General features: G+C 39.8%; 1 long non-coding RNA gene across 1 annotated transcript in view; it reads right to left on the bottom strand.

The window, feature by feature from the left end:
- LOC124159882 overlaps nt 1–25,398 on the bottom strand; it is an 86,865-nt gene that overhangs the window by 9,979 nt on the left and 51,488 nt on the right. The gene's annotated exons all lie outside the window — the stretch shown is intronic.

Here is a 25,398-nt window from a genome sequence, read left to right on the forward strand (position 1 = left end):
AAAATGGGAGTTCATAAGGGAAATGAGTGGGCGACAAAGGGTGGGGAGAATAAGGATAAGGAATTAAGGGAGGCCGAAAACCTCCGCGTTACGTCACACGCACACACACACACACATTCAGAGTGGCGCTAAACGTGAGGGAATATTGATGCGGGGGATTATGTGAAGAGCGAGGCTTAACGGAGAGGGGGGGGGGGGGAGAATGGATTAACTGTGCAGACGAAGAAAGGCCACCTAAAGGACAGCAGGAAGAGATAAAAACCGTCTCCCGTTCCTTCGCGCGCGCGTCATTCTGATGGAAAGGGTTTCGAAATTGTTGATAAGGGATTCCAATTAGAGGAAAAAATATATGTGTGGTGACGCTAACGCTAGACTGCATTCCGTTCGACCTATTTCGGGACGAGATTTTCTGAAATGATATTGACCCTGCGGACGGACGTCTCTCCTGGAAAATATCAATGCTAGATAATGCTAGCGTACGCTGTTCACCAGCTAATTCTCTCCTAAGAACGTGCCTACGTTGCCGTACACTTGAGTTAGAGCTTAGCTTAAACTATTGATTATAAATTCGCTTACATTTCATTAAAATAACTAGAAGATATACATATCACAAGTTATAACGATTTAGATCACTATAACTTGTGATGTGAAATGAATAAAAATTTAAACCATAATTACCTACCTCTATTTCACTATTAATTCTTTTGATTACAGAAGATCGCACTTGCAAAAAATTTCTGACTGAAAATAATGCTGTCCTTTTGCAGGCTTTGTGCATTTAGTATTTAAGTATCATATTATATATGTTTAAGTCAGAATGCAGTCTCTTCTCCGAGAATATTTAGCGCTTACACTTTTCTCATAAGGGTGGCTACATAGTGCGTTAAATTTTCACTGCTGACGTTGCTACAATAATTTGATAGACAGCCTTAAAAAATTATCTCGCTTAAGGCATTCTCGGAAAAAAATCAGCATCAATGAGCCTAAGTTTGTTCAAGCAGATGCATTTTTGCTGATGGAAAGTAGAAAATAATGAATCGCTCGGAGTGAAAGCTTTTTCTCGCAAAAAAGTCTCCACGAAATAAGAAACTGTTCTAATGACAACAGCAGAAAAAATATACGAAAGAGATTATGGAGTGTAGAGCACTCAAAGGAAAGTAAATGTTTATGCATTTCACTTGAGAAGTTTTTATGCCGAAGAGTATTGATTTACACGGTGCGGCGTCTCGTCGAATGTGGACAAAAAAAATAACGTCGAGTAGAAGCAAAAAAAACTCATTTGAATCAGTTTCACGGTCGTAAAAAATATCAACTGCTCATGAAAAGGAAGTGACCGCGCTAATCGGTGGGATTATAGCGCTTTTGAGCCGGAGGTTTCATGTACCACGGCGTAAAAATCAACGCTTCCACTGCGAAAGTACTTTCATAACGCAGCGACGGGGAGGATTTAATGAAAATACCTCATATTGCGACGCGATTGGTTGGGCTGGCAATCTATCAAGTACCTGTAGTTTTATGACTTGGCATCGTGCCGTCTTCAACAGGCTGCTGCTGGCAAGTCTTCTATAGATATAGCCATCACGTGCGCGTGATTTGAGACGAAACTAATCCTAAAATGCTTGGAGGGGAGAACTCATGTGGCCGGTGGATTCATCCCCATCGCGACCATCGCTAAGGTATTCCACCTGCTGCAATTTCGGTTTAAAACCAAGTTGTCACCTACTTACCCATTCTGTACCAAGCAGAGATATTGACAATTCCAAAGCTAAAGATTGATGGAGTGTAAGTAATGAGAAAGCATCTCCACGTTTACTTACTAGAATGTTAGTGCAATACTTTCCGCATATTTAACACTGAATAAAGAGGTTTATCGTAAAAGGTGAATTATAGTCGTGCTAGTTCTTAAGGTTCATCAAGATATATTTCCCTTTTAAATCACGTATAATATTATACTGAATTACCTTACTACACGGGTATTGGCGGGAGTACAGAATACTCTAGATAGAACGTATATTCTATTTACACGAAGTTTCTTGGTGTAACAATGTCGTCAGTCACGTATGCGAGCTGTGATCAGAAAATAACGGGAAATTAATTTTTAAATTTGCGAATTGAGTCCGGTTGTCATTTTTTTAAATTATGTCCGAATACATGCCCCTGAAGCACAATAAAATTTACAGCTTTTATCCATAGCTTACTTTGTCTGTGGCAGCCGCTAAGTTTAGACGTGACTTTATGAGATCGGCGATTAATGGCTCATACTTCATGGTTGTTCGCGAATTTTTGACCAAAAACTATACTGTAAAGATGTCCCAGCCTCATATTCCCCAGACATAGATGGCTCCGTGTGACTTTTCCTATTTACAAAACCTTAATGAATCGTCGTTTTACAAGCATAGCTAAAATTAAAATCGAATCGCTGACAAAGCTGAAGGTTATACCAAAGATCGAGCTTGAGTAGTATTTTGATGATTGAAATAAGCGCCGCCAGAAGCACATAACATCTAAATGAGCGAAAATGTTACTGTAGACTAATGAATACATATTTTAAAAAAACCAAAAAACCCTTTATTTTCTGAATACACCGCGTAATTTCCCAAAAAATCACACGATGATCTTCCGGAATCGAGGCTTATTTATATGGAAACATATGAATTGGGAAAGCGTTACGAGGGAATTTAAAAACAAAGTAAGTACATAAAACGCATTAAGAGTTGTCGTGTGGAGGGAAAAATAATGCAAGTAAGTCACGGACAGACAGAGAGGAGGAGGGAACAGAGTGAGAATAAAAAAAGGGGAAAAGGGTGTGAAGATAAAGAGAAGTCGAGGGAGAGAGAGATGGGAATAAAAAAACGAGAGGGGGGGGGGAAGTGTCGTTGGAGGAGGGGAAGTGAGACGGGGCGAGAGGGAGGCGGGAGAGAGAAAATCGGAAAAGCACGCGTGTCTGCAGTCTACTACTGCGTCGTGCACTGCAGAGCTTCGGGACTCGCCCCCCCCCCGTCCTCCCCCCCCGCCCTCCCCCTATCTCGCTCTCTGCTGCACTGGTGAGGTGGTGGAGTGGGAACAGGGAGGAGAGAGGGTGGGGGGGGGGGGGAAGGGGGAAGAAGTCGGGGGTGGACGGGGGAGGGGGAGCGGTTATATTCATTCTAAATACAATTGTGTATCATAATAAAAAGAAGGAAAAATAGACTGCTTAAAAGGAGAATGCGGTGCTTTTCGAGAATGTGATGATGAAGCTGGTTTTCGTGCCGAAGCAGTAGCGGGAAGCGTGGTTCAATTGTTGAAATTTTTATTGCTGTTTATTTATTTATTCGTGAGATGGTCTCTTTGTGGATACATCCTTGCATTTGGATGCTGATCTCTGGGTCCCGGGTTCAAGCCGAAGAAGTTTTCGAGCGGAAACAGGAGCGGAAGGCGTGGTTCAATTTAAAAAATTAATATTGCTGTTAATTATTCGTGATATGGTGTCCCTATGGATACATCGCTTTGTTTGGCTGCTGATCTTTTGGTCCCGGGTTTGAATCCGAAAGAATTCGGGCCAGATGGGAATAGGAGGGAGTAGGAGCATGAACGCAGTTAATGTTTTAATAAAAATAAAAAAGAGAAATAGGCTGGATTGAGGATGGGGTGTTTTTCGAAATTGCTAAATGTGGATAGCGATGTTTTTCGCATTTCGGGAAGCGTTGTGCAATTTTTTTAAACTGTGAATATTATTTTTAAATTATCCTGTATTGTTAATACACTGATATTGCCAATTATATAATGAAATATTGGTAAAATAATAATACGTACAATGATACAAACAAAACACTTTGCATTGCATTCCTAAACACCTTTGAGAGATGTCGAAAGAATTGCAGGAGTAAAAAAATTGCATGATTAGTGGAGGGTATTAAAACGTTAAACTGGTTGTGTTCAATATATTTGGTGTGAATACATTTTTCTTCAAAAAAGGGGAAATGCCTTACTTTAATAGTTTAATGTTCGCTGATTGTAATATTATAATTGTTGTAACATTTTCAGCGTTTTTCTGCTGTTTGCCACATTGAATGTACATGCTTGTGAAATGAATGCATACGGAACCCTCTGAAAATCCACGTGGCTTAGAGGGAACGTGTTTGTTAAAAAATGCAATAGAATGATATATTTCGTGGCGTGGCGTTGTAGTGGTTGGCATGTTAGGCTAAAAGTCTAAGGGTCCCGGCTTCATATCCTTGGGAAGAGGCAAAGAGAGGACGTAAGGGAAGAATATAATTACGTAGAAATGGTGGGTGAATTCGCGATTTAAAAAAATAACAATAAAAATGAGAAAGAGAATCAATAAGGCTGTTAGATGGGTTCAGGGTTTTTCGGGAACGTCGAGATTGGAGGCGGTATAAATGCGGGAATAGTGAGCGGATCGAATAAATAGTTGAAACGCGGAATTCGCAGCGGCAAGGGAAGTTCTATTTTTATATGTTCTCACATTAATTCGTGGTGACGTGTCCTTCTCATTGGAACGTCCTGGGTTCACATCCGGAAGAGGAGTGAGACGATAAAAGGGAAGAGAACAATTCAGGAGTACGTGGTGGGTTCACATTAAAAAAAAAATAAAATGAAGATAAGGAAAAAGTGTGAGATGGTCTCCTTGAAGGAAGATGCGGAATGTTTTATAGATCGCTAAATGTGGATGCAGTCGGTTTTCGTGCGGTTAGACGGAAGAAATGAAAAAAAAAACAGTAGAGACGCGAAGATCACGGAGGGACTCGAGTTTCAATTTTTTAATAATTCTTGATTTATTTTTTAGCAATTTAGTTTGGCCACTGATCGTAGGCTTCAGGTCTCATCATCAATGGATCTTGTTCTGGAGATGGATTTTGGGCAATACCAAACGAAATCATCGGGGCTAGACGTTGCACAGGAAAATGGACTGCCATTAGTACGCCTTATGGGCGTAGCCTACTGAAGGTTAAACTTTACCCTTACCTACCCAAGCCTTTGGGATGAATCACTATCGAGAGTATTATTATATCAACAGATTCCCTATCATTGTGGGGATGGGATGATTTTTTTCCATGTGAACATACTTTCTCGCCAAGAATCAGAACTGTATCACTGCTGGAGAGCTGGAATTCTGTTCCTTTGACCCTGGTATATATCCAAGCAACAATGCTGTTTCATCATATAAACCCCTATGTCTATGTAGGTATCTCGAAGGTATCATAATGCGCAACTTCGTGTCCGTCGGAGGGGACGTAAGACCGCAGTCCTCTAGGTGCCTCGCTTTCAGATTAGGTCATCACAAATGCAGGGTTTCCCTCATCGCTTCCTGCTTACACTCTCCGCATGAGCATTTAAAGTTAGCTGTAGGGCGCTCTCTCCGTCTTACACCACAAAGTTGATCAGTAAGGACACGAGTTGTCTTTCATGGTAATAAGATGATAATTAAATACTATATAAGGAGAAAAATATAATGAGTCAATATCATTTTAAAATATTTAAAACAGAGCTAATAATATACAGCCAGTAAGTGAAAAACGGTGCATTGATGGTCAGAGCTGTGCTTTAATTAATTTTGCTGCAGAGAAGTATTTAAATATATTGGTGGATTTGAATTGGAGACATATTGAGGAGAGTTCATATTTTTCAATAGCAATTAGATTATAGGTAACACTCTCCGCAGCCTTAGTCGATTTCAATACTACCAAATATTATGATTATTATAAATATGCTGCAGACTAGTGAAATTAATTGCAATAAATCATTCATACTCTTAGTTCCGAGACACATGGACTTCATGGAATGCCAGGAGGAATCTTTAATTTAAATATGAGCCATGCGGAAACGATGTCTCAGTCACAATTCCTTGATACACGATGTATTTTACTCAAATTTATAAGGACAACAATATTTTCTTGAGAGGCTAAAGAGTCCCTTTTAAATTTTTAAATTATGGTTCATCAATGTTTTCACTGTCATCATTTAAATTTAAAAAATGGACATTAAATAAGGTTTCCCAAGAAAATGCCAGACCATGGTACCTATCTCTTCCAGACATTGTGATGTCGCCAAGGCTCTTTCGTTTCAGAGTGTATCCTTCCGAGAGTAATTTATAAATTTTAAAACCCGCATTTTATTATTAGTGCCATTCATTTTTTTAAAGATTTTCCATACGTTTTTTTGGCAATTGAAAACACGATATCCCAGATTAACCGCATTGATTAGCCCGATTCACTGACAAATAGGCAGAAATATAAGTACATGTGATGATTACAGAGGATTAGAGGCTGGGGATTGTAGAAAGAGTTTGGAAAGAAAATATTTCATTATTCAATGCTCTAACCAGTATTATGATTATTTTATGAAGGTGAACAGCCAAAGCCTCTGGATTCACATAAAGTTCCAATCTTTATTTGCATTCCTTTTGTTTTAAAGCATTTTACGGAGCAATATATTACTATTACTAAAGAGAAGTGTGTCGGCATATGAAACTAAAAGAATGGAAAACTTTTGGGGCGGGGAGGGGGGATGGATGGGTATCCCGCCTATACGGAACGATTGGGATGGGTAGACGGTGAAAAAAATGCAAGGCCCTGAATAAACGTGTGTTGCGGGAGGTAGAGGAGGCGGTTGGGTGGGGGGGGGGGAATTCGGTTGAGTCTGCCGAGAGGAGGGGGAGTAGTGTGAGCGGAGGAGGTGGGAGGGAGCCGCCTGCAGAGCGGGGGCGTCTACCCGCAGTCGCGCGCTTTTCCATGACCAACATTGCGCCAGGGGGCGCCTCTTCACCACGTCCACGACCAACACAACTGGATTCCGCACACGCGGTGCAGGAGAGAGGCCCGCATTCGACCGCCCACATACCCAGACACGATCCCACATGCAACCGAGCTCTAGCTTCTCCTTTGCTTCCGCCTTCTTCCTTACCCGACTCAACGAGGAAAAACAAAAAAAAAACCTACATCTTACGGCGCCGCCAACATTGCTTACTTACCCTCCCCAACCCCTCTCCTTACTGTTTTTTTTATAAAAAAGGGGAAAAAATTGGCACTTTCCCGCCTCAACCAATAAAAAAACACCTAAAAAATAACCTATCTTACGGCGCCATTTCTTACTCTCCGCCCTTCCCCTCTTTCCTTTACTGTTTACATTTTATATTCGCAAAGTAAGAAAAAAATGGAGGAGACGGTGCAAAAAAAGGAGGGAGAGATGGGTTAAAAAATTGGGGTTCTTCCTCCTGTCTTTGTTTTTTTTACTCTCTTGCTACGGCTGACCTCTGACCCTTCTCCTCGTTCCCTCCCCCGCCTCCTCCACCAGCTTATCCGGCAGTCTTCCCCACGAGACTCTGAACACTCCTCCAGCCCCCGATATCCTCCCCTTGAGGAAAGAGACTGCCGACTGACCACCCACCGCTGCACATAACACCCCTTCGTATTCGCTACTACCCACTCATTTCCCCTCACAGTTTTTTATATTTACATTCTCTTATTATAGTCGAGAATACATTTCTGGCACGGCGTAAAGGCATGCAGCAGCTAAGATATTAACAGTGGAAATCGTAACATCTTTCGCGATTCAGGTCCTTATAATTATTACCTATTTTTTCAGATTACAAGTGGCATAGCAGTAGAACACCAGTTGTCCTGATTAATCCAGGACTCGATCAAAAACTTTAACTAACTTGTACAAATAGTAATAAAATTTTAATAATAAAAAGACGTTACTTTCCGATTTCGATCCATCGCTTACTTGTCAGGCTATCCGCGACATAAATTCGACGGCCTTCAATGCTTTCGAAGATAAGTTGATGACACCACGAACTCATTCCGAGCGGGTCTCTTTAGGTTCAATATTGTTTTGCTGTTCGTAATTCGTTTGCTTGTGAGTTATTGGAAATTGAATTTTACCCTGAAGGAAACTCGCGAACCCATCCAAAACGCCGGGAAAACACCAAAAAATATTTCAGGTATCGAAGTATTTCAATGAATTGCGATTTAGTGTCTTTATGAACGACGCCGTTGGGTCACAAAAGAAAACGCTATCGGCTTTAGCTTAAAAAATCCTGTAATAAAATCAATCAGAATTCAGTCGGAGAGGAGGGATCTTTTGTGTTGAAAGTAGTTGGATCCATATTATAAACCAATCCCTAGTAGGAAGCTCAACCATTATTATGTTTTTCACTGCATTGGCGTTTCTTTGAGCATGATTTACGCATTGCACTTTTTTCTTTCTGGAGTGAAACTTGGAATCTTCTGCATCGATGAAGGGAGACTTTGAAGCGGAATTGGCTAGCAAAATAAATATTTAAAAAATAATTTGGAAAGGTAAATACAATCTCATTAAAGTGCAAAAAAGCCTAAGACATACCTGTGCTCTAGTTTCAAAATATTGCATGAACAATAAAAGTTGAGAGCAGGAACTAAAAATGTCTCTTTGAAAATACTGAGTTAAAATTCTCTCTGAGATATTCTTTCGAATTAGATCATTCAACCTTCATACCCATGCCTTAAAACAGAAATATTTTCCCTCTACACAACGGTCAAGAATGCAATCTTGGTCTAAACTCTTAATCTCAAGACGTGGTCCAAGTGTTACGAGCAAAAGGAAAACGTAAAACGTTTGATATTCCCTTTCATGGCTACGCGTCTTCCCAAGAGCTCCCCCTCAACAAACGCATGTAAATTCACGTTTTGCAGGCTTCCAGACGACAGTTCAAGTATTCCGCATTTAAGTGCTCTTCCGTTAAACTTTCGAGGTCTCTTTAACGGCTCCACAGACTTCTGCTCCACCCTCAGTGCTTAAAATTTATGTTTCCAGGCGAGGAGAAGAAGAAGCCACTTCACTTTCGGCTCTAAGAAACGTTTCGAATTAGGCCTGCCACCTACTCCACTCATGTTTCTCTCTCTCTCATTACCTTACCCAAGCCCTCTCTCTCTCTCTCTTGCACTGTGCGCTACATTGAAATAAGCTGCTTTCTTTTTCGCTTCGAAATGAAAGAGCTACTCCTCCTCTACGCCAAAAGAAAATACTGCCGCTTAAATAATACTGGAGATTTAAAAGCGGCGTTTTACCCTCCAGAGGGCCACTTTTTTATGCGACCATAAATCCTGATTACCTCGCTGAACACGATTAGCGCGGAATGTACGGCATAAAATAAGTTAACCATTATTTCTGGGAGGCGTATTTTAAGGATAATTTTCTCTCTGCGAATACATTTTGTTTTGCGCTTACTAAGTCACGCACATTATTTACACAAAGGAATCGTAGTAAAAAGTGAAACACATTTTCTCCGGAAATCTTCGCGATGCTATTTTTCACCTGACTAACCGTCAATTGATGTAACAAATAAAATATAAGTACCATTGTGACTCAAGCGATTAATTCTTCAAAACAATGATTTAAGAAAAATTATCACCTATGCAAACAAAGTCTCCTTAACACATAGTTTATCAAGCATATCGTAATTCATAAAGACAACGGGACAGAATTGATTTTGGGCCATATTGATATTTATAAAAAATACGCATTGGCCTGCGAGAGTTTTTTAAAGAGTACTCGATGAGGCACTCCCCTCTTTTATCACTTTTGTTCACAAAGCATAAATCTGTCATAATTTGATTGCATCGTAACTTACGTAACCTACTGGAGGTTATACAGTTGATTTTTAATGCAGCTTAACACCAATAATTTGTCATTATGCAGCTTAACACCAATAATTTGTCATTATGCAGCTTAACACCAATAATTTGTCATTGTGGCATTTTATTAGCCGTTTTGTTTTAATCATAGTTTTGCCCGTTCTACGTTCCAAAATAATAACAGAAAAAAATGAAAAGTGAATTTAGAAGAATTGGAGATGAAATGAAATTTTACGTCGGGAAATCTTATAAAAACATTTGGCATCCATATCGATCTCTCTCACTACCCGAAATCTAATCCGGATCTATTCCGGAGATTACTGTTGTTATTATCGAGGCCTTTCAATCCAAAGGTTTGCGCGGGCGAGAAGTAATTTCTTTCCTTTCAAACTCATTCTTCGAATCATTCTGCGGGAAATCGATCGACTGCAGTTTGAATCGACCCCACATACAACGTCTCGAAGAATAAGGCCACCTCACCGCCAAGAAGCACGGAGGCTGGGGTCCTTCTCATTCCGAGGAACGCTAGCGCACGGATTGGCACGGCCCCTCCTTCCTCCCAGTCGCATCACGCGTCGCGCTAACGCCAATCGATAATGCGGGGGAGAAAAAAGTTTAGGGACGCGGAAGAACCCACACCACCACGGGTTTGGACCTTTAGAACGTATCGGCGGATGCGGCATAAGTAGTTGCGGACTTAAATCATTCGTGCATGCGCCAGTTATCGATGCTCCAACTAATAACTTAAGTCGTTTTATATCATAAAGTTTGATAAGTGCGCATATTTCACAACCTATTTTACAAAAATACTTCTCATCTCCTTCAATGGATAAGAATAGATTATAATCTGTAAATACTGTAGCAAGTACACGTTGATGCAGGGCTAGATATAAAAATAGATTAATTAATAGTCGTATCTTAATTCGAAAGCAAGTATTATAGGGATTGCCTACATAATAACTAGCCGCGGAACAGAAGGCTACAAATGGAGCATCACAATGTAAAACTTCCATGAAAAACTCGTTGAGAGTATTATGCCGTAGTCTTACCTGATGAACAAATAAGGACGACCGAAAATACATGAAAATTGTTAAGTTATCGCCCAGAAAGAAGAGTAACAAAGCATGTTTGAGGTATCAATTATGGAATACGTATCGGTTTTGGGACTAGTGAAATATTTCTAGGTAGAAGATTTTCAATGTCTTGAAATATAATTCTCTTTCTTTCCCATGTAACTGAAATGGGATTCTATCATCAATTATCAATCGAAAGTGATTTCGATTTCTAATTTCGAAGGAGATATATGGAATATCATCGATGCACCCCATCCATATTTATAATGCTAGGTATTACAATCCAGTGATTTTGGTATTGCAAATTGGATCGCATGAAACCTTCAGCAAATCCATATAAATATTCTCTCTACGCCAGCGTAGATAACATGCGAAAGACTAGCCTAAACAAAGTTGTTCGAGTTATGTGATTGTATTTTTGAGTTTGAAGTTCGAAGAAAATTATGAAAACAATTTTCACTAACATCAGAATCCAAGTATCAATCCTAGAGTTGGTTTGACGCAGTTCTCCACTCGATCCATCAATTGGTCAATTTTTGTTCACCTACATAATTTTCCACTTTACATTCTTGAGTATTTGCTCTTTTTATGTCATCCGTGGCCTACCTCTGCCGTTCTTTCCTTTCACCAATGACAATTTGCTCGTCTAATTAGAGCTAAAAAAAATTTAAAATCGACAAATCAAGTAAAATAAAAAATATTACAATAAAATTGATTGTTAGAGGCGTGACTTGGCGAAAGCGATTCATTATTAAAATTAAAAATAAAAACTTTGTGCTTTCACATTAATATTTATTCACAAATTTACGACCATGGTTTCAGCGTTAGACGTTAGACATGATGATGACATCTAACGTCGAAACCATGGTCGTAATTTGTGAATAAATATTAATGTGAAAGCATAAAGTTCTTCTTTTTAATTTTAATAAATATTAAAATAGATGGGGATGTCAACTTCGAGATGCAAGACATCCCTCGAGATAACACTCAACAAAAGCGCATCAGTTCTCTTATGCCTGCGATTCCTACTCAATCTACGAAAGACAGACGCTATTGGCTCTCTCGTCGAAGGACGATGACGGGCGTTTTGCGCCAAAAACGTCGACGTGTATAATATTACGATTGCCTTTCCTCCCGCTGCAGCCACCCACGGGCGCGAGGGAGGCGATAGCACCATTTCCCCACCCCCTCCCCCTTGCGCTGTCCAACCCCCACCCGACCACCCTCTCCCTCTCACTCCCTCGCCCCATCCCATGCCTCCGTGACGACGATTTTGCCGCACTTCCCGCGACGAGAGAGGCGCAAAACCAACACGGATTGATTTCGCAGCGTCAGGAAGGAGGGCGCTGATTATACTCCTTTCAGTTTTATTTCGTCAAGCCACGAGTAGGACGTTCGTTTATGGGGTGAAAAAATATTTTCATCTCAATTTCCTGAATCGAGTGTGAAAATTTTAAGCTAAGGCATTGGTGTCGGATTCTTAACTTCGTTGAAATATTTGATATTATAAAAACAGAAAAAAAATCATTTAATATACCACCATTCTTATGAACAAAACCCTTTGAATTTACATCGCATGATCGTCCCCTTCAAAATATATGGATTATAAGTGAAGGTTGAAGCCATCGCCCATCCGAAATTATAGAAGGTTGCAATGATAAAGTAAAGTTTATAAGAAGAGAAATATATGTTCTTCAGCTGTCAATATGGACTGCTTTGTTCTGGTGATTCCTTCAAATAATAAATGAGCCTATGAAAACCAAAATGTTCAATCCAATACGGTGGAATTCTAATTCAGCTAGGCTGAATCTACAAAATTCCGCTTTAGAACAATTAACTGCCAGTTTATTTTTTCTATATTAATTCCTTTGTTAATTATATAGTATAAAGAAGCATTTAAATATAGTATAAAGAAACATTTAAACCGATTTTTTAATATTGCTGACGGCTACGTTGTACCACCTACAGCATTGTTTACGATTAGCGATGATGATGGACGTAAGTTACTTTCTGAAAATAATAATTTTTATATATGCAAAAATAGTCGAAAGATAGAATAAAAATAAGTTATAGTAAATGATTGGACACTAAAAGCTGATCATACCCGAGGAAGTATGAATAAAATCAAGCTTACGGGTTTTCAAACGACATAACCCAAGAAGGAACTGTTCGTAAGAGCATATGGCGGTTGATAAATCTCAAATGTAAGAGTCATATCGGGTAAATGGAGTTATTTTCTTCTGCGTTAGTGTCCGCAGTTCAAAATTAAAATATTTACCCTTTGATAGGATAATCCAAAGGCGTAAACTATTGCTTCACATAAAAGTCGACATGGACACGCTTTTCTACGACTACGTATTTATTCTCCGCATTTCTACCAACTATATTCCTTCTTCATTCCAGCCATAAACCGTGTTCTCTTCCCTCTTCTCTACCAGGATCAGCAACAAATAAACGTTGAAACAGTTTACCCTCTGCAGAAGCTGAGACCCGAAACTCGATCACCACTAAATTTGTAGCCCACATAATTTCCTCGCCGTGCACCGGAGAGTAGGACATTAATATTGGGGGTAGTGGAAGCAGGCGTGACAGTAATTCTCCAACGGAAGACTGAACATCCTCCCTCTTCTCTCCTCCTACTACTCTTCCTTCCTTCTCTCTTTCTCTGAAAGGGAGTCACGGAAAATAGAGAGAATTGTGCTTCTGCTACGGTCCATGGCGAAGGATAAGAGAAAGAATAATAAAAGGAGGATAAGGAGGAGAGGTGTTCAAGTCTCCGTCTCGGTAGGATAACGCGAAATAAAATGGGTGAGTCTACTACTCGGCCCGCGGCGGTACCCAACGTAAGGAATACATACATACCTACAGAGACACACGCCCACACGGAAAATACGCATTGCACATCCGCTGTCCCCGAGGCAGACTCGTTTCCCCCCCCCCCCTTCCCCCTCCACCCTCTCCCACAACTATTTCCCCTTCCCTCAACCCCTACCACTCACTCTCCCCCTGCACTTACCACATCACGGCTCCACCTACACTCACATGAACCCGAGCTTCCTCAATCGACAAGAAAAAGGCTTCAAAGAAAAACTCTGGCACTCCTTTGGAAGTATGCGCCTCTTCAACGCAAGAATATGGGAGACACAGATCATTTGGGTATGGTTGAACCATTACTACCTTAGCATTGGATTTTAACGGTGGGTTTGCCTATTATTTTTTCGAGTGACGGTGAAGAAATAAAATCCATTCATGTGGTGCACATTTGCTGGGGATAAAATATTTTTTGTGGCACGTTTTCAGTTCTTTTTAAGAGTGTCTTAAGTAGTTTCTCGGGTAGTAGTGCGATATTTATTTTACGAATGACACGCAGCTAGAAATCATGCCATAGTTGCCTAATGAAAAAGATACAATGTTCCCCGATTTATGGAGGCTGTAATTCAGCAAGTAGCTGCGTTTTACGCCCTGCATTTTAGACCCAATTTCCGTATGCTATAAATACTCGCTCATACGTTTAAAAGGTTTGTTATGCCAGGTTTCATAAATGGATCATTGACTACATGACCTAAAATTCTTTTGACGGAAAAACAATATGGTAACTGCTCGAAATTACCCGAGGTACGCTTAAGCACTGCTTTCTTAAATTAAGCAGAAATTATTATCGATTGGGAAATATGAGATGCACTCATCTTTAGTTCCATGAAATTTAATTGGCATGAAAAAGATATCAATTGAAATCTGAAAAATATTTGAATTATCAATAAATCTTGTGATTTTTCAATAATTTTGACGAAATAAATAGAAAAATAGGCATCCTTAATTCACTCTTCATTTTAATTGATAGTTTTTTTTCTAGAAATATTGTGAAACATATAACTGGCACAATTACGATTTAAATTTTATCCAGAATCGCAAATTAAGATAAAACGACTACAAAAATGCCAACAATGCCAAAATATTGGGGTTAAATTGCTTTGGAAATCAATTCTATAACCTCCAGGACATTAAGTGAGTCACAATATTGCTTACAAGGTAATCAAATTAAGACAGATTTTTGCCTTGAACAGGAAGTATAAAAAATCCTAACAGTTAAATTTACAAGGCGCTAATTCGATGTAATATCTATTTGTTTTCGATGCAACATCTCGATATTAACGACGTTCAAAATTCAACTCCCCCGCAGTGCACGGGCGTCGCCCTCCCTCCACTCTTCTTTTTTTTTCGTCCCCTTCGCTTCGACCCGTGCGCTACGCCCGCCGACGCCGCGTCAGAGAGCCCACACACTCACTGCATCGCCCGTGCTGCTCCCCAGGCACGCCCTTCCCCTCTGGCCCACATTTCCCCTCCCAAACACACGCCTCTCCCACCCCACTGACGTAGACGCCAGAGACTCCATTGCCCACACCCGCGCGAATTCCCCACTCACAAGCAAGACTGCACAGCTTGTCCTCACTCCGAATTGGCCAATGTATTATAAGCTCGTTGACCCAGAAGATATCCTTATTTAAAAATAATTTTTTTCCGTCTTAAGATGGTCGTTGAAAATTGTTCATATATTCCATAGATATTTAACCACGTAACGCATTTATCACTCATGCTGTAAACAAAATTGGCGATGACATTCGTCTTTTGAAACCGAAGGAATGCTCTTTCTGAAATTTGTGCACTTGCAAACGGAATTGGCTTATGTATTTTAAGTTCGTTGACCCAGAGGACATCTTTACCTTTACTTATCAATAAATGTTTTCCCTGTACGATGAACGGCGGCAAAATTCGTTGAAAAATTATCAAATATATTCCATAGATATTTAACCACGGAACGAAATTAGTTAACATTGCGGCACTGCTGTAAACGAAATCGTCGCTGTTATTATTCTTTTGAAACCGAAGGAATTATCTTTCTGAAATTTGTGTATTTGCTCATGATACACAAAGCTAATACCAAAATACCAAGAAATTACTATCCTTAACTCAATACCTGTTTCTTAATATGTGTTAGACCTATGCATTTCAGCAACAAAGAAATTCCATAACAAATTCTTCTGAAATATTATTTCCCTTATTTCCTCTTGAGATTTACACTCCCAAAAGAAATTCCCACATTAGCATTGCCTGCTCGAATAAAATTAAGGACTATTGGCTACCATAACTATAGGATGTAATCTAATGGAAGAATGACTGATTACAACCATCTCCTCGAATCTAAAAAATCATTATTGACCTCAGTAGCAGTGAACAATTTGTAAGGAAGGTGCTGTGAAGGTTACACGATGATGAGTGCTAATGTGTAAGGGTGATCCACAATTCCCAGGAAACACTACTTCTTCAGAACTTTATTGGAAGATAATCAGCCCCCGAAGCTGAATCTGCTGCCTATATGGACGTCCTTTATTAAATTTGGGAAAGAAATGATCTTCTATCACGACAAACTTTGTCCATTAAACATGAAAAGAAGGCCAAATATTTTCCGGTGATTTTTGGACCTCTGTAAATGAAATATAACATTGCGATAGTTACACCGCCCCAACATCTCACGGCAAAGACTTCATTTGACTTTAAAAGTATGCTCCATCGCAGAAATTATCAGATGTGTACAGGTTAAAAATATGTACCTGGTGTTTCCCCAAAAAATGAATAATTGCAAATAGTAGGCAATTAGATAGCGGTCTCTGAAAGAAAAATCCGGGCTTACGAAGAGGAAAAGAGAAAAATAAAAACGAGGCACTCGCCTCGACTATTTGTGCAGGCAAATCAAGAGGAGATAAGCAAATGAGGATACGTTGTGGATGGCGGGCGGCGGCGAAAGATGAAACGCCATGAGAATAGGAGTGCAGCCGAGGGAGGCTCGATGGCCGAGGTGAGGTCGTCGTAAATGGTGGTTGGGATGGACGGGGCTGCTTGGATCGGCCCGATAAAGGACACCTTAGCAACGGAAAGCCACGGTAGATAGACGAAGATGAGAAAATAGATGGAGTAAATGATGGAAAGGATCGAAGCGATGCGGAAGACGACTAACAATGACCACAAACAAGGCGCCATCCAGCGGCGGGTAAGATAGGTATACGTTTACCATGGGTAGAAGCCGGTACAAGCACCGCCAAAAGAGCAGAAGGCAAACTTTGAAATGTAATTATATCCCATTTAATCCACTTTATCAGCTATTTTCCCATGTTCTACTATCTGAAAATAATAATTTATCATTAATAATAATCAATATTCGCTCGGGATGAGCGTATCAATGCACCGTCAAACCTGTCGCGGTTTTCCAGAAGAGAAGAGTAGGAACAATTATTTAAAAAAATCGATACCATCACTTTTCTACTCTTTCACGCGTAAAAATTTTATCCCTTACGCTATTTATTCTTTCTAAAAGTATTAAAACTTTCTACATGCGAAGTGGTAATTTACTTGGCACAGTGACGAGGCAATGCGATGAGAACTTTCGTATTAAATGCATTACTGTGCACCCACGGCCTCATGTTATCTAATTCCAGGGGAGTAATTTTTACTTATCAACAAAAATCTTTAAACCACCTCCACAGCATATAAAAATGGGAAAAAGGTTTCGTGGTACATACATTATGTTATTTATTTATTTATCATTTTCCATAGTTTTTATCTTTGGGTTAATGTGAAGCTTTAATGTTTATAATGTGGTGAAAAATATAGTACAAAAGGGAAAGAATACATATTATTACCACTATTATCGTTACTCCAGTCACGCTAACTACTGGCTAATTGGCTGCTGACTCTCATTTGTTCTCTTTTTCCTGTAGTGATTTTTGTCTCATTTTTATTATCGAAATTCTTCTAGAAGCATTATGCTCATCGTCTGTACCAATAATGAATGGCATGGCAGCTGTACACAGATGTTTTCATTTCCACTATGACATCACGGACCTCAGAAATACGTAGAAGACGGGATAAGCTATTTTTTCCACGGAAACTAGATTGTGATAGTTCCAATTTTAAAACACTTGATGAGAAAATACGTAAATTTACGTCGAAATCGTCCAAAGATAAATCATACTTATTTCAGAGAACATAAGGAGATGCAGAAAATGAGTGCAGAGAAAACTCAAGATTCGCGACATGATGCTCAGAAAAGAATCAGCCAGCCAAATGAACATCTATTCATAAACTTCGAGTTCAAGAAAATGTGCGGTCAGATGTTTCGGATGCATTTTATTTTCTCTATCTGTTTTCCTCTCTCCCCCCTAGCTTATAGACTGTATCAGATTTCCGCTAATTTTTTCCAGGAAAAGATACTTTTCTTCTAGTGGCAATAAAAAACGATGCAAAACAAATAAAAGCGACAAAAAACGAATACGGGTCGTTATTAGTGGTAAGGCAATTAACGGATTCACTCCATCGCGCAGGCGGGGGTCTCAGCCCCGCCCACCCTCCACTGCGGGCACCCAATTCATCCCTCACCCCCTTCCTAAGGGCACTAGAAGGAGCAAGGAAAACAATTCTTAAAAAAAGGTGAGACGATAAAAAAACTGGAGGGTAAAAAATACGAGAGAAGAGCAGGCGGAATTAAAAAAACGCCGCGGGGATTCGTGGGTGGCGGAGGAGTGTAATAGTAAGTTTTTTTGGGTCGTGCGTGCCTTGCTTGAAGTGATGTGTTTGTTTGTTTGTTTTGTGCGAGGATGGGGTGGTAGAAGGCGGGAGGAGGGGTCGAGAGAGGGTGGTGGTGAACGTGTAAATATATACACAAACTGGATAATTAAAAATAAAAAGTGTGAGGAAGATGCATAACGGGGTTTTCCCTCTGACTGCGTCTCTCCCCTCTCTCTCTCTGCGCTATCTTTCTCACGCGGAAAAAATAGTCTTTCGGAGAGTTCGGAAGCTCAGGAACCGTGGAAGACAGTCGAAGGGAGGGATATCGCTCAGTAAGAAGGGTAGGTAGTGCCCAATGTGGTGTGTAGAGAGAGAGAGATGTTTTCCTGGAAAAGAATTCGCAGAAGCTCGCATAAATTTCTTCTCAACCATTTTTATGGCCTTTCGTTTTCGTTTGAAGAGTTACAAGTCCTCTAAGCAGGTGGCAGAAAGTATTTCTCCTTTTCCATTGAAACGGGGAGGGTGACTTGGTTTTTGACTTGATGATGAACATTTCAAAAACATAATTGGTTTTTGTTAAACGCTCGTTCAAAATAATTTTCAGATGATGATAAGAATTATTTTTTTCTCTCGCCAGTAAAAACTTTTCGACATGTTGATGTGAGAACTTAATAAACTCAGTCTATCCATCGGTGAATCTTGCATAAAATACATACGTTTCCTATCTGTTAGGCGAAAAGTTCCTTGGGGTGTAATGCTTTCGAATGGCTTTTGAAATGCAAGATAGGTGAACATAATTAAACTACCTTTTACAATCGTAATGACCTTGAAAAACTGGGTAGTTTTTTGTGATAAAAAATATTTGATGATGTTTAACATAATTAATGAATACATCCCTGTTGTTATAGCAAGCGTCAATTAATTTTACATATTTTACCATTGGCGGAATTTTCAACATTTTCCCGGAGGCAGAAATAAACGGTATACTTAATTTTAACCAAAAAAATAGTTATCCCTAAATACTTAGAAATTGAGAAAAATATCCTCAAATATTTTTTGTGCATAAGGATTGATTTTTTTTAAATAGTAATATTTTACACATTAGTGTGAAAACCTACATGATACAAATTGTACAGGTAAAGATAATATCTGTCGAGTTACTGGAAACACAAGCGTTGGTTTTGAATTCTCACTAAGGTTGTATTAAATTTTTAATAAATAAGAGCACCAACTTTCACGTTGAAAAATAATAGTGACTACGACGACATAAGATATTCTTTAATACACCTATTCATTGATGTGCATGATTATGAAAGAAAGTAATGCGAATAAATAAATTGTGAACGAACTACACTTTCGATAAAAAAAGTTATATAGTCGTAAAAATAACGGTCCAACTCAAAATCTAGCATTGATGTTTTAACACCCACTCTCCCTTCGTGCATCAATGAAACCTATGCACATCAAATCTCAATTGAGTCCATCGCACTGACCGTCGGCAAGCTTTTATGCTCAAATCAAGTGCTCCTCATCGTCAAGTGATCTTCGTTCTTTTTTCTCTCCTGCCCTCTTATTTCGCATTCAGTGGCTTTGATACAGGAGGGGAGGAATCGTGAAGCGCGTCACGTGACTATCCCGCGAGGGAGGTGGTGGGAGGCAGTGAATAAGGCAGGTGACTCACGGACGACTTAAGGAGTCACGGAGGAGGTCGTTGATGCTTAAAGGGAGTCCCCATCACAACGCAACCCCTCACACCCCACCCTTCTCAACGCTCTGTCACGATTCTCACAATAAAAGCACAGAGATAGAACTATAATGAGCAGAGCGATTTTGGTCTCCATGCAAGTCATATGCTGTGACGAAAATTTGTTTCTCCTTTAGGAGAATGTAATATCAGTTTTTCTTTTAAAAATAATGATTGGTTTGAACATCAAAGAAAAATTATGATTCGTTCTCAAAAACTTTCTTGCATTTCATTTTATGGTTTGTAAGCATTTTGAGGAGGTGATCGGCAGCTAACGTTAGTTTCGCTATGAGGAAGAATAAGGTGGAAAAGGTGGAGAGAAAGCCGGCGTAGGCATCGCCCTGCTTTTAACAAAGGGTGCCAAGGAGTCCATGGCTTAACGTCCCACCCGACGGACGGAGTGGTGTATTTTAATTTTTAAGTGCCCTCCATAAAATACTCAAGTAGGGATCGGGCAGTTTCTGAAAAGTCTCTGCCACGGGGTATGAACCCGGGCAATCTGCGTGGGAAGCCTATAATCTTTCCACCACCTCAACCTGATCCCCCTATTGAACTTTTCTCCGAAATTTACACTAATAAATCTACGTATATTATAATTTGTAAAAGGGATGCTATAGTGAAAGAATCGCTTTAAGTAGAGGCTTTTCCAAGACTGTCTTACAAATGGTGATCCACTATCTCCTCTGATTACTATTCGATGACTCCGTAAAGTTATCTCCGAGGCTAATATCCTTAAATTCTTCTGATTATGTCAAATATTTGTTTACGTGCAGTAATTCACCTTAAAATCAAAATCCACAAAACATTTTTGCGAAAACCATTTCGACACTATAACTTTCATGAGAGAAGCCTTTATTGCTTCTACTGAGTAAAATTGCAATGCTAAAAAAATTATGTTTGATATGGGACTCTAATGGATTGTTTGATTTAGTGAAGGTATTTTTCATATTTTTTGAGTATTCAGCTATCTTTTACAAAATCTTGATCCCATGACAACTCGTAAAATTGTGTAAAATCATTGATTCGTTTTAAAATAGCCGAATGGTATCTGGAATTTGGCAGGTTGTCAAGGAAGTTCCATTGGACTTCCATGACATCCTACCAGATTTCTGCATTATTGAAATTTGGTGGTGTTTAATATGAGTAAATCTTTCCTTGATTTTTTTCGGCAGAAAAAAAACATCACGTGTTGCAATGCGGATGGAGATTTAATGTCACTTCCCAAACAAACCCAATGCGCATTTTAGCTCTGTGTCCTGTGCATACATATTCCAAGCGATCAGACCCTTTCCCTCTCTCCATCCCTCATTCAACAATCTCCCATTATCCTCGGCCACTCGGGCCAAGGAAGGAAGATGGTTTATCTGGACCGCTTCATCTAAGGGGGTAAAAAAAGTGATTCCAATCGGGGAGAGGGTACGACCGCGATTAGATCCTGCAGGATAAGGCACTGGGAATTGAAATCGAAGGAGGGGGGGATGAGGAGAAGACGAAGTAACGGAAAGACGGATCATGGGGGGGGGGGGGGGGGCAGAGGCAGGTGGCGGTGTTCTTTTTATAGGCTCACTTAAAAAACGTGCACGTGCGGACAATTGAAGGCCGATGATGACCAGTCTCCACATTTTTCCTCCGACTGTATGGCCATCAAACGGAGCTAGAGTATCGCCGTTTCTCTCGAGAAAAAAAATAATAACGGAATGAAAGGGTCGCTCCGGACCAATAACAATTGTCTTCCAAAGCTGCGCATGACCCGCACCGCTGACAGTGGACTCCGATCTTCTCGTTAGAGGCGTCCGCTTCGCTCTCGTACCGCTGGGTGTCTATAGTTCCTTCCCCTCTGATATATCCATCAAAGGAGTCCGAAAATAAACTCTGACAGGACAATCTCCCTCGCCTCACGATTGGAACACTTTAGCGCGACAGTCAAGGTCGAATCCACGGACCAATTTCAGGACATCGTGAAAAAATACCTATGTCTTCTCATTACTTTTTAATATAAAAAAAATATATTCATGTGATTCTCATGAGAAGCCGTTAGAAAAATTGATAAGAAACCAAATTCAGCTTTTTAAACGAATACATTGCTTATAATATATAATTTTCGGTAAAAAGAACTTTTATTCATCTATTTCACTATTGAAACAGCTGCAAATAAATGCAGCCTTGTGCAGTTGCGAAAGACGATGTTAAGACAATTAGCTGAAAAACTTAGTGGAAAGTCAAAAAGCAAAGGGAGGATTCAAATTTAATACCCTCAAAAATTGAAATGTGGAGTGCCTATTTTCGACTGAAAATATTTGATTTCTAGTCACTCACTTCTAGGAAATACTGTCGGGTTGTCTTACTGGGAATGAGAAGTGGAAGAAAGAGTATATAAAAACCAAATAACTATATTTTTTACGGAGATGTGAGTTCAATTCTAAAAGAGAAATAAAACTGTAGAAATAAATATGCAGAACTTCTCAATTTATTTGTAATTTATGATTCCGTTTCAGTCCACATAGTTTCATCGTTGTTATAAAAAAATTCTAATGCTACAAAAGAAAACTTACGAACTTGCAGTACCCTCTTAAGCAGATCACGCATCATTAATCGCCTTCATCATGCATCGGCATCAAACATCAAATGCGGTTCCTTTGAGCAGTTGTGTCATCTTGCAAGGCCAAGTAGGTACTCCATGATGTTTGAGGACACGTGCCCATAATCAATGTGATCGACCGAAAGGCGATGGAAGACGACACAAAGAGGAAGAATCGACCAATATTCCGATAATTGAAATAAATTGACCTAAACGAGGATCTGCCTTGCTTTAAATCCGATTAGCTTCTTTTATTTACTGCCGACAAACGTTCGACGACATCACCGCATCCGTGCGTACATGCTGCCAGGTGAATGTATCATGCCTCGGTTTTCCCTCAATTCCATATGCAACCCACGGTACAAGTACGGCAGTCGGGTTGCCGAGAAGAACTTTGATGTTGCCCATGTGAGACCAACCCACTCATTTGAATGCCTATCTATCACTGAGGAATCAGCCTTACAACGCGGCTACATCGCTACCTGCACTCTTCATCTGAAGTTTCCCCTTTCAAGAAACCTAAAAACAGGAAAGTATCGAGTAAAGCGTGTCGAAAAGTGTTCCACAAGTAGGTAATCATAATTTTGGATCTCTTATTTCAAAGTTTTTTCCGTGTGTACCAATGCCATATTATTCGACCGTCTCAAATACCATCAACAAGAACACCCATATTTATTTATCCAAAAGTGTTAATAAAAGAGTACTCCACAGGTGCCGAAATATGCGAATTAATCCGTAACTTTGCGGCATTGTGGCCGAATTTTGAGCCCATTTTTCATAATCCTGCAACATATTCCATCTATCCGTTCGATAAGGTGCTTCCACAGGATGATGGAAATCAGAAAATAGCGTTATTTATACCAGATCATGAGTCATGTTGTTTGAAAACGCGCTCTGAAATGGAAAAAGAAATGAACGAAAGTTTCAGTGAGACCACTAAATTTTATTTACTCAGATTACGCTACAAGCCTCGACTCTGTCCTGCTTTTGACTATATCAGTGTAGTTCTGAGTTGGTAAAATAGGATTTAACATTTAAAAAAGTGACGTTAATTAATCTCACGTGTGAGAATGCATTGACTGCACCCGGATTTGCTAAGCATTGCAATTCAGGTGTCTTCCGAACTCTTATCTGATTGTAAGCTAAGTTGGTACCTTCTATTACAACTACTCCGACGTTTTTTTAAGGAAAAGGAGAGTGCCGCATTCATCCTTAATTTCAGTGGAGCCTCTCAAAAATGCTATTTGGTCCGCAGTGTTTCGCTTATTTCCCGCACCTCCTTTTAATCGTTCCGGACCCATTAGGCTCGCTTCCACGATCGAGCCTCTTCGCAGACTTTTATAAATACGCGTCATACTCGACTATTAATAGACCGTTCGAGAGAGAGAGAGAGAGAGAGAGCACTCGCATAATGACACGAAACCTCGCAAGAGCCGTGATCACCCTCCGTGAAACCAGAACAAAGAATCTCACCACTATCCATACTACCACATATGTACCTACTAAACATGTTTCTTCTAATGAATTTGACAGATTCGGCTTTAACCTGGTTAAAATTCATGCTGAATGAAGATAAACAACCTTTTTGAAAAAAATTCAGAGAACTATTTATTCCATACGCCGCGTTTCGACGACTTAGCGTCCTCATATTGGACTTCTAGACCTCTCCATTTACATCTCACGATATATCATTCCTTGTTTGGGTAGCAAAATGCTTCTTTTGAGTTTCGCTACCAAACCAGATATATATATTAGAACATTGATTGCATTGCGAAAGGATATTTGCTCTTGATCTAAATTAAAATTCAATTTCTTTTAGGGATTCATGATTACTCTTAAGTATGATACAAAATCTGTTTTCCCATCAAGAAGTTCATCTGCAAAATTAAAGTACACACCTTATAGAAAACGTAAGAAAAACAAGCTTTAAGTAAATGAAATTCGGTGGGCAGAGAAATAGAAATTTTTTTCTCCTTAATACAAAAAAAATCAGAAACAAAAAAGCAAAAGCGGAATGGGAATGACGCCACCTAACTATGTCAATTGGAGCCGTCACATGATAAGAAAATTAAGGACGGTTCTAAAGTATGAATTTACTACTTTCGGAAACATTCGTTTATTTAATACGCGCTTGTAATACGGTATTTTTAGCCCCTCCGCAAAATAACCGTTTTGATTCCTTACCCGGAAAAAAATGTTCGATTATTTCATCATCCGACCTGCTAAATTTCCCTGGAAATGTACTTTTCCCTGCACTTCGACTAAGCAATCTCAGGGAACTTTATCAAATTCTTTTTAGACTCTTCTGCTGAAATAGCTTATAAAGTTTTTTTATTGAAATAAAAAATTTTCTCTCGATTGAAAACCCATTTCAGCTCTGGTAAGGATGAAGTTTAACTCCCAGATTTCCGGTCCAGAGTTGTATCATGGGAAAGTACCAAATAATAAAATAAAAATAGAATGAACAGTTTTTACTACACGATCCAAATCAAGGGGAGAGAGAAAAAATGTTGCGGGTTGTAAAGTAAGTGGAGGACCGAGGATCGATTTGACAAAAGGAGGGAGAAGGAAGAGGAGCCGCGGTTCGCAAACGGAAGAAGAAGAAAGGGAGCCGTGACTGCGCCCCTGGCGGAGGAAACATCAAATGAGAGCAAACAAAAGAGTGGGGGAGGGCGAATGAGAGAGAGAGAGACGCTGGAAGGCCTTGAAGTTGTGGGCGTAGAGGCAGGGTGGGAAGTGGCAGAGGAGCAGCAGAGATTCTGTTTTCCAAGGAGGGGGAGTCACATCAGCAGCTTCTCTGAGATTACGATGCCCTGGGGCTGTCTTAAG

Source organism: Ischnura elegans, chromosome 5 (assembly GCF_921293095.1).
Source record: "Ischnura elegans chromosome 5, ioIscEleg1.1, whole genome shotgun sequence".
Taxonomy (NCBI): Eukaryota; Metazoa; Arthropoda; class Insecta; order Odonata; family Coenagrionidae; genus Ischnura; species Ischnura elegans.